We start from the raw sequence: 13,141 nt of genomic DNA, 5'->3' as shown, positions 1-13,141 counted from the left end.
AGTTGTTGCAGAGATAGAAATAAACTCTGCAGAGGTGAAGTTGCAAGATTCGAATTTAGCATTTGAGGGGGGAAGAATTAATATTATCATACTACATGCCACCCAATTGAATTATCATCTGTCTCATTTATTTATTAATCACCAACACAGGGAGAGAAAATGGAATGCTCGCAATTTTTCTTCGCGCATATTCTTATTGCAACGCATACGAATTTGTATATAAAAATTTATTTACAACTGTATATTTGATATTTATATAGAACTAAGGTCGAAGCCAGATATATTTGGCCGGTGAATTCGTTTTCGCGAGCAGCGATCGAGGATTTATTAGTTGGAGTTGCGAGGCCCTCGCAGAGTATGGTGGGGTAGCGGGAACGCTGCTCGGCTCCGCCTGAACCTAGCCGTTTGGGGCTGTTATTTATTCTTAGTGTAATAGTTGCACGCGTTACGAAGATGAAGCTATCGAGAAAGAGTTAATGTTCTGACCAATAAAGCTCCTGAATTTTTTCGGAGCTAACGCACATCTATTCTGATGTGTGCACTTCTACGCTAACAGCTCGCTTTGGACCTATACGCCAGAAGCTTGGCGCTATCCCCACCACTTCTGGCTCACTCTTGTTCTGCGAAGGCGAGAGCGAGATGGAACGGAGCGAGTCAGAAAAGGTTGAGAAAAGGAGCACCGAGGCAGGCATTGGTGTGGTGGGAGTATACCCCCTCACCAAACTCACCGGCCAATATATCTGGCTTCGACCTTAGCATTCCCCGTCTCGGTTTCGCCCGAAATATTACCGCGACTGATTCATAATGTGTAAACTCGAGAGCCTTCGGCCACTTATTCCCGCCGCGGTGCTGTTTCTGAAGCGAGAAGCGCTCGCCCGGTCGCCGCCTAGCGGTAGCGTCCTGATCTACTATTATTTAAAAATCAGTATTTTAAAAAAATAAAATGTTAGAACCTTCTTCTCGCCAAAACGAACAAAGTGACGTAACACACTTGTGCTTACAGTTCATATTTACTGAGAAACCGCATTTCAAAGTATGCAACTTCAATTTTATATAATAGTATAGATTATATAAGCTGTATGTATAATATGAATCAGCTCAGAAGAAGTATCTCTTGCAAATATGTACCAGTTTTAGTTCCACAGATTTTGCCATGAAATTGTACGCTGCATCTATTTCCAATTTATCTTAAAACTGACTTGCTTTTTAATGTAGTTCTTAACCAACTATGTTAGTAAAATTAGAGTCGGGTAATAAACGATAAATATAGAGTAGTATGATAGAAATAATAATAATAATAATTTTTAACATCACGTATGTATATTTTAAAATATTAAATTTTAATATATATAATTGTAATACGAAAATAGAATATTAAATTGGTTAGCGTAGTGAATTGCGTGTAGGGGTGCTGTAGGAAATTAATAATAACACTTTCAAGGTTTCTTGTATTCGAAATTAGTTTTGAACGAAATTTAAAAGAATTCTTGCATTTAGTAAAATATTCAGGAACTACCTTAACGATGAACTATATTATTAGCACGAAAAGAATTGTTCATGTTTCAGTTTTATTTAACAGGTAACAGGTCTATTGAGTAGACCTAACAATATCATATATCATGAATGTATTCCATAACGACATTGTAAACCGGTGTCACGATTCTCTCCCCGAGATATCTGCAAAACATATACAGGCGACCTGGGTTTTGCACCGAAGACGTCGAATAGCAAGTTGCTACCAATGCTAACTACTCACTCGCTATCGCCAGCAACTTATCATCAAAAGTGTATTTACTGTAACTTCGTCTATGTATTGCGAAGCTCGAGTTTACTCTGGACCGCTGCAAGAAATACCATTCGTATACCTGAAGCAGCTAGGAGCTCGCTTCCAATAAAAACAACGGGATTAACGTTCCCTTGAGCTAACAAGTGGAAATTGGCAGGATAACGCGGCCCTCCTTAGCTTAATTGTCCTACCTAACATTTTTCAACATCCGAGAAAAACGAGGTTTTATAATTTTCTTTCTGCCGTCTCTGAGTTCCTTCACCAAACTTCAAACATTTAGTCGTTATCTCGTATCAGGCTACGTAATTTTCTGGAGCAGGTGTACAGATTGGAAATGTAGGATTAACCCAGCAATTAAATGCCTGAGATACGATATTTTAACTTTGTAAATGAAGCGAGATAGGACATTTTAACATAGGAAACGATTTAAAATCGTATTCACTTTCTTTTTGTTTAATTAACACATTGAAAGAAAAATATAATTGATAATTTACAGCCTAAAATAATTACGACTAAAAACTAGAAAAGTGAAGTAAAAATATAAAATGTAGTATAAAAAGTAAAATAATATGATTGAATAATTATTATGAACTTACAATTTAGTTGTAATTAAATGCATTTTTGAAAAACAACGTAATCATAACACTCATTATTGTCATTATTATCAGAAACTAAGTTATAATCTCATACTGAGATAAAATATTTTATTTGCATATCAAGGGTTGGGTTAAGACTGTCTAACTTACAATTAGTAGATGTTACATAGGACATTCTGAACTAGTGAAACCATCTATAAAACAGTTAGAACAAATAAATTAAACTGTTTCGTTGTAGCTTCCCTTAAATGCCTTGAAAGGTAAAATGCATGTGGAGCTCCAAACATTTCAAAGCGCCTTGAAAAATGAAAAATTGGTGGATGGGACATTTTAGCAGGGTTTGAAAGAGTTCTGGAACTTTTCAATAGGTTCTGTTTAAAACATGGACCGTGGATTTTTTTTTAAAAATGTTCTCACATTATAAGCTCCCATGGGAACCGATAAAGTAAAAGTTCTTGAAAATAAAAGTTTTAGTCGGAATGGAACTTATAAAATATAGAAATAAGAATTTTTCTATAACAGGAACCGATATTTTGTTTATCAGTATCAAATACTGAATACTATTTAATAAACAGTAATAGAACAATAATAAATAATTATTACAGTTAAATTGATATCCTGAATGTGTTATTTATTCGTAATATTTTTCTGCGTAGATAATTTCTACGCAGATATTATAGAATTTTTATATATTTTAATTTATGCAAGTTATAAAAAATGTTATTTAGGAATTATTCTTGACGAGTTCTCTTTTCTGTTCAATACTTCGTATGAAACTATTAATTACTTATGTTATGACTTTCATACTATTTATTAAATAAACATGAAGAATATGATATTATATTGTTAAATAAAACTAGTAGGCACCAAATAGTTTAGTATTTTTCTTTATCTTATGGAACCTTTTTTAATAAATTACCTATTCCAATATAACTTGTGTCCATGGAACTTTTATTCTATAGGTTCTAAAATATTTGTTCCATAGGAACTAGAGATGTACCGACTAGGGTTTTGGCCGACTAGCCATCAACCGATTAATCGGCCCCCAAGAAGCCGACTAGTTCACCGATTACAAAAGTGGCCGGATAGTTGGCTTAAGGAGTTACGCCACCCTGAGACGCTCAAACCTAGACGATTTTTTTGCAGCTACTATGAATTTTTCATTTACACAAGTTTTGTATAAATTAGACAGGAATAATCGTTTAGTTAAAGTTTTTTGTGTTTTTGATAAATATTATCAACATTATTCCAAAAATATAATTTTTGCAATATTTTTTACAATTCCTCGAGAATTCTCGAGAATTCTCAAGAAACATGATCTCATTTCTGATTTCTCGAGGAACAAAAAATATCGAGAAATCAGGAACACTACCTACGACCGTTTCATTGCCGAGAAAAAAGTGATTATGTGATTAGCATCGCTTGGACTACATTTCTGCAGTCTCAAATTCTTTTGAATTTTCCAGATGCCGAGCATCCCTTGCGAGTAACAATTAACATAGACCCTAAATAAACTAAAAACACATGTGAAAGTTAAAATAAGGTGGTTCTCTCTGTCACACCAACTCTTGCGGAATCCATGAGAAGAGTACGTAGTGCGTCGAATGGAAAGCTATCGGTCGGAAGATTGATACAACTCTGAGGTAGCATCGGTCTTTGAAATCGACTGGTAGACACGCGTCGAGCCACACGTTTGACAAATAACGCGAAGGTGATTTCTATAGGTTTCTGTGGGAGATCTTGAAGCAGCCTGGATGTTAGTAGTTCCAGGCGTTTGGGTCTTTCTTCTAGTTTGAAAGGAGGCGAGATGCTGCGCCGGCCGCCACTGTACCTCGAACGTCCTGCTACTTAAGGACGATTAATAGCGACGCGTGATTAATGGTAGAGTATACTTCCGTGGAACGAGTACCGTATAAGATTGATCAACACGGTTGGTGAAAGGCAAACAGATCCTGCTGGCAATTTTCATGCAACAAGATGTACAGCATTCAGGTACTATCCAGTGGAAGAGGGCTTAGAGCGTTCTGTGTCTCGACAACCTGAACTTCGACAAAGTTACGTTAAGATAATGAACACGCCCAGCTGTTTAATGTTTGGGTGATGGTTATTCAATTTTCAGCTATTCACTGAAATTTCATCTGTTAACTTTATTCTCTGTTTCGTGAGCTTTAATAGAGGGAGGCTGGCGTAATGTAATTGTTCGATGGCTATTATGAGTTTGAGAAGTTTCTTTTTTATATCGTGATAAACAGGTTGCACAAAATAAGTGGGGGATAATTTAGAAACGTCGACGCGTTTAGTAATTAATATTATTCTTTTAGTGGTATGAAATAATAGAGGTACACAATATTTGTCGAGTTCTTGATATCAGGTTACGTGATCACCTAATTTGAATATCCCGAGAAATCTAACGCAGATATCTATACATATACAACAAACAAATAAAAATACACTAAAAAGTAACGATAGAGGAAATCAATGCATTCACGTCCGAAATCATAATTTCGAATACCGCAAGTTCCAAACCAACGTAAGTTACTGCAAATATATCCATTCGAACGTATAACGAGCTACTCGAATGTACAGCACGAGACAATAATTAATGAGAAATGGACGCAATTATGTGTCGAAAATCCCTGTTACCGTTATGCGGTGATCCGTACCAAACACGAATTGAAACTGGTTAGGCGAAGATTTGCAAAATAATAGATATCGGAAACGGACGTACGGGCGACTGGCGGGCGGGAATAATTCGAATTTGACCGCTGTGTATACAAAATATGGCGGCAAGCGGAAAGTGACACGCCGTGGTTTAATACCGTTCGGAATTCCAATGGGGAGGCCCCATTTGAAACTGTCAAGCGTGAAATTCAGAAAACGAGGGTCTGGAAAACGTCACAATTTTCGAGCAGCTGAAACGCAAAATGCGATTAAACCCGCCGAGAGATCGAAACTTTTCGAAGCTATCTCGTGTCCAACGCTTGCATAAATAACGCGACGTGAAACACCGTTTATTTTGGGGAAGGGAGGCCGTTGGGGCCCGAAGAGAGAGAAAGAGATGGGGGGGGAGAGGCAGACAGAGAGAGAGTGAGAGAGAGAGGGGGAGTGGAAGTGTAAACTTCCTGTCTCTCGGGGAGAGTACTCCGGGATGCAATAAAACCTCCATTCACCGTGTGATCCGCGTACTTTCCTACTGTACAGGGTCACTCACCTGACTTGACAACAGTAAATTAATAATAAACTATTGGCCTCATGAAGAAATCTTTCAATTAGCAGAATGAATAATTCAGAGGAGGGCATTCAATGTGACTTTTGCTACGTTGATTTTGCATGGAGATGCGAATGTCAGCTTTGGTTTTCTAAATTGAATAATTAACGTCCCATTCCAGATGTAAGTATGAGGTTAAATGTAGGGGAAGGGGGGGGGGGGATATGACGGGGTAGCGAGGTAAGATGGGGTATCGTAAAAATAACATAATAGAAAAATGCTAGACATTCGATAAAAGTACCAAAAGGAAGCCATTGTATTGTAACAGTTAGGTCGTTGATAAAAATGAGTGGGGGAGCACGCGTCTTTGGTTTAGAGCTGTGAAATTGCCCACATGTTGCGTGGATCTTGTTTTGCGTACTAAAGAGATTTATAATAAATGTATACTTAAAAACGGCAAGTCAATTATTTTTGTTACATTATAATCTACAGTCTCTTTACGTTAATTTACAATATTAAAAATTTCAATATTTTTTTTTATTTGTTATCCCATCATACCCCACAGAACAACGCCATCGTTCACTATCATAATTTAAGGGGAGGTTCCGGTCTAAAAATCGTTTGTCTTTTTTATTTCATTTTTCGAATGTTCAACCTTTTAGGAACACGTGATTTTATGACGAAATCTGTAGATGAAGTTTCAACCCCACAAAATGGGGTGCAAGAAAGCTGCTCGAGGATATTGTCTTCCACAAACGACATTGGAACGTTATGTCCAAAAATTGAAATAGGGAAATGAAGTGGTCATTGGATTAGATCCAATTAAGAGTGTATTTTCGCAAACAAAAGAGGAAGAACTTGTCGAGTATTTAAAAGATATGGCCCCGCAACTCCTGCACGAGGAGTAGGAAGAAAACAATTTAGAAGAATTTTATATTTGCATCGATTGTGGAAATATTTAGGGGAACCGTCTTACCCCTTTTTCTTTAACCCGCCATACCCGTGGCAGGGGCAAGATGGTTTTTCATTACTTTTTTTTAAAAGTTTAATAACTTAAAATTTTTATTTAAATGTTGCTGAAACTATGTATTAACTTATAATTATATATTGATTCATAAAAACTTAAATAAAAGGTGTAATTATTAATTTCTTTGCATGTTTGCTTAGCTCCCCTCTCCACGCCCTACAAGACTGGTTTGCCATATAATCATGTTATTAATTATCATAATAATGTGACACCTAATAACAGAATTATTAAGTAACATTCTCTTGTCATTATGTTATTAGTAAAAATCATTTTATTATACTGATTCTTTATCGCTCTTTTTGCATATCGAGTTCCTTGATACTCGGACACCAGCACTTACACAGTGAAAGAGCCCGATCCTCTTAGGCGCTCCCTATGTATCTCCCTTTCGTAGCGCGCAGTGTTGGGGTCGACTCGTTCGTTGTGTGAGTGCGGTTGGCGTTCGAGAATCAAGGAAACCGGGTATATATATATATGTTGATTGTAGGGTGCCTCCTTTACTGCCCTCCCTTTTCCCTTTACCTATCATCCTAGTCTTTTCTTCTGCTTTGCAGCTCGTTTACCATCTTTGCCTACCCTATTCCTTGAGCAGCCTCTTCGCTTCGCCTCGTTTATCACAGTTTCTTCTTTTTTCATTAGGTACTCTACAACTTTCCTCTTCTTTATTACCATCTCCTCCACTTCTTCCTGATTAGCCTCTCTTCCCCTTTTAATTTATCACTCCCTCCGTTTCCATCGCCCTTACCACCCTCTCGAATTCAATTCATTCATCACCTTCCGCACCACCTTCTTCTTTCCTTTTTGCGACTAACAATTGTAGATTTAACCATGAAGGTAGTTACTCAATAAATATAAGGAGTTAGACAGAATTAATCCGAGGATTTTTCACGATTTTTAATCGTTTCATTTTCTCCCTAGTGTGTATACAGCTTTCATATTGAACTCGACTTGTTGCGTTTGTATCGCTTGCCTGTTCCGCGAAATTTCCATGCTTTGTGCGATATAAGTTGAGAGAAGTTTGCTTCCTGCAACAGTACTGCAGTTCACGTTTTCAACTTCCTTCTAACCATCACAATACAGCCGATAAATCAGAAATCAGCGCGTATACTATTCGAATAGCTTCGATAAACTTGAATACTTTTGTAGAATAGAAGGTGGCTGAGAAAGTGGAAATAATGAAAACAGAATTTCACGAAAGACCCTAACAGAATTGAAAAATTCTTTAACAGCCTGCCATGCCATTGAATATTACCGTTGCAAGAATAAACGAATACCTGAAGAGGAATCTGGCAAACGAGAGGTCTTCCTCGTTTGATCGAGATTCTTCCCCTTGTCGTTCGCTTGCGCAAAGTAACGGAGTATCGAATTCCGTTACTTTGCACGAACCGAACACTTTTTGAAACTTCAAATAAGTCGAACGCGTTAGCTATTTCGAGGTTTTCATAGCAGTCTCCTCAAAGAGTTTCCTGGCCGAGATGGCGGGTAATCGCGCGACTGAGACGAAATATTTAGGTGTGGAGACTAATTTCAATTGGGTACTAAACTCCAATTTCCGTGCATCTTCAATTGAAGAAGCATTGCATTTCTTCGTTGTCAAGATCGTGTAAAATGATGAGATTGTTCCTTGCAACGGTTTATCGAAGTTTGTTGTACTCACACTACGTTTATTTATCAAACTGTCTGTGCGAAATAAGTTTTTCTGCGCAGTGTAATTTAGGTTCCACTGTTTGGACAGATAGTCCGAAAATGATGAGGTAAGCCAAAACATAGCCTTCTCCATTGCTCTGTTACGAGCCGAGGCTGAGGGCAAAGAGATTGGCGGCTGCGAGGCCGAGGATCGAGTTTGTTTATTAAAGTTTGTTAGTACCGGACGAACAGGTGCCTGGCTAACACCGGGAGCCACTAGGAAGGTAAATGTTCACGGACGAACCGGTGCCTGGATAACACCGGGAGCCGTTATAAGGAGGTTGGTAAGCGTGGACGAACCGGTGCCTGGATAACACCGGGAGCCGTTATAAGGAGGTTGGTAAGCGTGGACGAACCGGTGCCTGGCTAACACCGGGAGCCACTAGGAAGGTAAATGTTCACGGACGAACCGGTGCCTGGCTAACACCGGGAGCCGTTATAGGAGGTTGGAGAGCGTAGACGAACCGGTGCCTGGATAACACTGGGAGCCACTAGGAAATGTTAATTTAGCCTCGTAACTTTATAATGTGATATACCTCGAGCGGTAAAGATGCATGTATGTGGGTTAGTCTCGAAGAGGTAGTTCAGATGGTGATTAGATTCAAATAAAAGAACTCTGAGTAAGAAATAACTAATCATATTCTATAAGCTCGGTTCTTACAATTGTTTGAGTGTTTAGTTGTTGCGGTACCTAAGTCCACCTCTCGGTTTTGACGCACTGAGAAATGCGGGGGTCTCAAAGACTTTAATAATTACAACGCCTATTACAACACTGCGAGCTGTATGACTTAAGTTGAATTAATACTCGAAGAAAAATGTTACTCGATCTCGCAAGCCGCTTTCATCTAAACGTAGTACACTTGAAATGAGCCCCCGAGTGTGGATTCGCGGCCCTTTTAATACGGTGAAATTCGGCTAGAAAGTAGTGGGGACATGAATGCCTTCAATAGAATATTAGGTTTTCGGGGAAATCTCGGTTGCATCACACCACTGCAGGAAACGGTAACCCCGCCGGGTCACGGGCATTCCGGACACCCGAAAGGGTTAAAAAGGTCAAAGATAGGTCTGGGTTAGGCCTCATCGATTGGAACGCAACTTTGTAGGTATTTAAAGTGACTCAAAGCAAGAACAACGGTGTGTTTCATTTGTGAAAACTAACCTCAAAGTCAAATTGGCCCTTCCACTTTTTCGCGTATAACTCTCAAAGTACAGCAGACAGAAAAAAATGTTTCAAACAAAAGTTTAATGGTGCAATAAGCGCTACAAATTTGGGTTAACAAAATTTTGAAAAGAGTTTTTTTCGTCAGTTATATATTTTTTTAACTCTTTTCAAAATTTTGTTAACGCAAGTATGTAACAGAGTCAAAACAGTATTATTGAACAGACAGTAAATCCTAACAATAGTCCCCGGTCTGTTTATTCTCGCGTTATCACTCGATCGTGCCTCCGTTTCGAAAACGACGAAGAAAGGAATCCTCTCTAATAATTGTGAAACCGGTTAAGCCTGGTAAGCCCTTATATGTCGCATAAGTCGCCTTTGAACACGCGGAAATAGGATGGAGTTAAGCTCGCAGTTTCCACTCAGTAGTTTCTATGGCTTACCACGTTTCCTTCTACATTGAAGATTCTGCGATGAATCCTTGCCGATGACATTTACGTCTGATCTTTGTCCGGTATCTTTTGGGCCTCTTTTAAGCCGCCTACCTTTTTTTCTTCTGCCATCAGTCCAGCCGAATGTATTTACGTAAAAAAGGGTTCCGATACTAGCAGGAACGTATTAGTTCTGAGGTCAGGCATGGAAAAGCTTCAATCTTTCTAGCGTTTGTCTGTGTCGTACGTTCCAAAACTCTCCTTAATGTTTCCTTTTTCATAGGGGAACTGGTGATTCCCAGCTTTATATATCAGGTATAGCGCTATTTGCCTTCTGTTCGAGATTACGTGGCCAGCATCTGCACAGTAGCGAAGAAGTTACTGCCATTTGAACGTAACGTTTCCTATTTACACTTACCGATCAATGACATCGATTTTTCTTCTTAGTTTGACTTGTACGTTAAGTGTCTCATATTCGATATGACGTAATGGTGAATCTTTGTATCTAACCACTGGAAATGATGATGGCAGGGATCATTGATGATGATCATTTGATGATGAGGAATGTAAAGCTGACGAGTAGGTAGACAAAAACGAATGAAAGACTATCATGGAGGAAGGGAATGTTAAACAAAAATTGCAATTTCAAAGGTAACACTGTAGTAGGTACATCTAAAATCAGACACTTGTTACATGTTTTAATAACAAGTTTTCACTACTCCCAAAAATTATTTTGCGCTAAATATATTTTGTTATTCTTTGAGTAATGAATCGAACGATGAAGTCCAGACGATCTATACTCTGGGAACATTCTTCTTTTAGTGTATTTTTTGACTTTGTAGATTAGATGCTTCTTTGATCTTTTTGACTATCGGCATGTAATTAAGGGTCATCCGGTATTCCTATTTAAAAATGTAGATAGGCGACACGGGCCCGATGGTGGCTGGCATTAATTTACCATTACGTCAAGGTAATCAAGTTAAATTTTCACAATGGCAAACGAATTTCATCCCGGCCGGTACTCGGTGCTCTGCCATCAATTTTGCAGCTGCACGTGACGTTTACAATTCGCCTAGATTAATCGTTCCGGAAGTTCTCAGAATTTCAGCGTTTCGCGCGTCACTAGCTCCCGCGATGGCCATAGTTGGACTTTCAGCGTTCATCCATGCGAATATTCCTTCAAACCTATTCTATAGTCGATGGAGTATATTTCAATACAACAAAGGAAAAATCCTCTATGACCTGTGCTTGTATGTATAAACTCTCATTCGTCAGTCGAATTCTGTCAAAGGACGCCAACTTGATTTACCAGAGTAGGTGCAATTTAAAACCAGCAGAGGGTGCAATTTTTTTATTGAACCGTGTAGGGTAGGGCGAGGCTGGAAGTCCCGTTTTTCATAGAGATCCATGTAATGCTTGGAAAACTTTACAAAATGTGTGTCAATTCAAAATGAATTTTTTGCTCCATGCCTGGGGCAAAAAGCACACCGTAAAAGACAAACTCTACAACAACTCGACACCGATTCTATCTGCCACATGTTCTCGCGGCCAGCTCCTCACATGTCTCATTGAATTTTGTAAATAGAAACGGAAAGGCTGCACTATCATCATATCTTATCAAGAATATCTAAAAAACATCGAGGAATATAGGAGTTACCACGATGGTAGGACAAACACTACTTGAACGGCTACGGTTCAATTAGGCATACGTCTTTCTGTCTGTATCACCTGATAGAGTCACCAACTCAGCAGGAAGAATGAAGGCAAGGTCGAGTGAATCAAATCTTATTGCTAGAGGCTATGAAAAGGAAACTTTGAATTCCACGAACGTGCGATCTACATCGATTATCTACATTCGCGCATACGAATGTACAGGTGGATACGTTTCGACGTAAATGTGTAAAAAGCCAAAGGATAGAGTAGGAAGGAGGGGGCAGGTACCCTCTTCGATCAATAGCTCGAGGAAGGACCGTGGAAGTGCGACCGTAGCCCACCGACTGTCTGGGCATCGATCCTCACGTGTGCCACGTATACGGGTATTTACTTACTTTCTCCCTATTCCTTTCGACTGCCCCCTCCATTCTCACTATTGCCCTTCCTGTTCCCTATATTCGCGTATATAACTATATATGTATAATAACGGTCAATGGCGGATTTAAGAAAAAGGGCCCAGGTGGTAAACGTTCTGAGGGACCCACTTTTGGGGAAGGAGGAAGAGGTAGTTTACTAAAAACAGGCTAAGTGTAGTAGTACAGAAAACAATATAGTGTTTGGTTAAAATCATAATTCTTTTCGAGCTGGGCCCTAGGGAGCCTTCTGGGCAGGGGCCCATTTCTCGGGAAAATGAAGAGGCAGTTTACTAAAAACGGGTCAAGTGTAGTAGTACGAAAAAAATGTAGTTGGTTGGATTCCTGTACCTAATCATAATTTTTATTTGGTCACGGGGCCCTGCGGGGGCCTTCTGCGCAGGGGCCCAGGCGGCTATTGCTCATCAGCCTCCCTGTTAAATCAGTCACTGCTAACGGTACCGGTCAAAACCGATAAGTTTAAGCAGATATCAATGCTATAACTCGATTACTAGTAACACAAACCTGATTTGTAGGGTTAATATGAAGGGTATAAATTAAGAACCCTGGTAATGTTAGCTATATATGTATAGGAGGGTATTTTAAAAGTGACTATGTATGCACTTTCGTAGAATGGGGTTAGGTGCCGATGCACTTAAATATTCTCTAAAACTTATTCAACTTTCTCAAAAGTACGTTCCCGACCAAATGCGGGAAAAGGGGGAAAGTAACGCGTTTCGTATTTTCAAATTTTAAATAGCAAAAATTAATAAATTTCGTGAAACATACTGTGGTCCGGTTCACCACGTTCTCTACACCTGTTCGATTCCATTGCTGCTTGAAAGGAAAAGAGGACACAGCCGGTGTACCGAAAAATGTGAATGGAATAAGGCGGTGGCGATTCATCATCGGGCAAGGACGTTCCTGAAATCGTTCAATCTCCTCCGCTCTTAGCAGCGAGAATTATTTTATCCCTGAATTATGTCCACGCGGCGCGAGCGAACAGAGCCCGGTTTAATCTTGGTCTACGATCGTGTCGCAACGTTTTATCGTCCTTCCTGCCAGCGTGAATGGCGCCCATTTTCTCTCCTCTTTCTCCCTTTCCGCGTCCGTTCGCGCTTGTCATACGGGCCCGAGTGCCGTTGCGTTGCTATATAACTTCGAATTGGGGCCGCGACAATC

At 39.4% G+C, this 13,141-nt stretch overlaps 1 protein-coding gene and 1 long non-coding RNA gene across 18 annotated transcripts in view; one reads left to right on the top strand and one right to left on the bottom strand.

The window, feature by feature from the left end:
* Window positions 1-13,141, bottom strand: part of LOC143375392 (CUGBP Elav-like family member 1-A) — a 628,399-nt gene that overhangs the window by 271,478 nt on the left and 343,780 nt on the right. The window lies entirely within an intron of this gene.
* On the top strand, window positions 8,413-9,052 carry LOC143375504 (uncharacterized). Its single transcript, XR_013086917.1, has 3 exons — window positions 8,413-8,472; window positions 8,584-8,699; window positions 8,756-9,052. It is a non-coding gene; the product is annotated as an uncharacterized LOC143375504 (long non-coding RNA).

This window comes from Andrena cerasifolii, chromosome 1, assembly GCF_050908995.1.
Source record: "Andrena cerasifolii isolate SP2316 chromosome 1, iyAndCera1_principal, whole genome shotgun sequence".
Lineage (NCBI taxonomy): Eukaryota > Metazoa > Arthropoda > Insecta > Hymenoptera > Andrenidae > Andrena > Andrena cerasifolii.
This window is presented reverse-complemented; position numbering and strand designations above follow the sequence as displayed.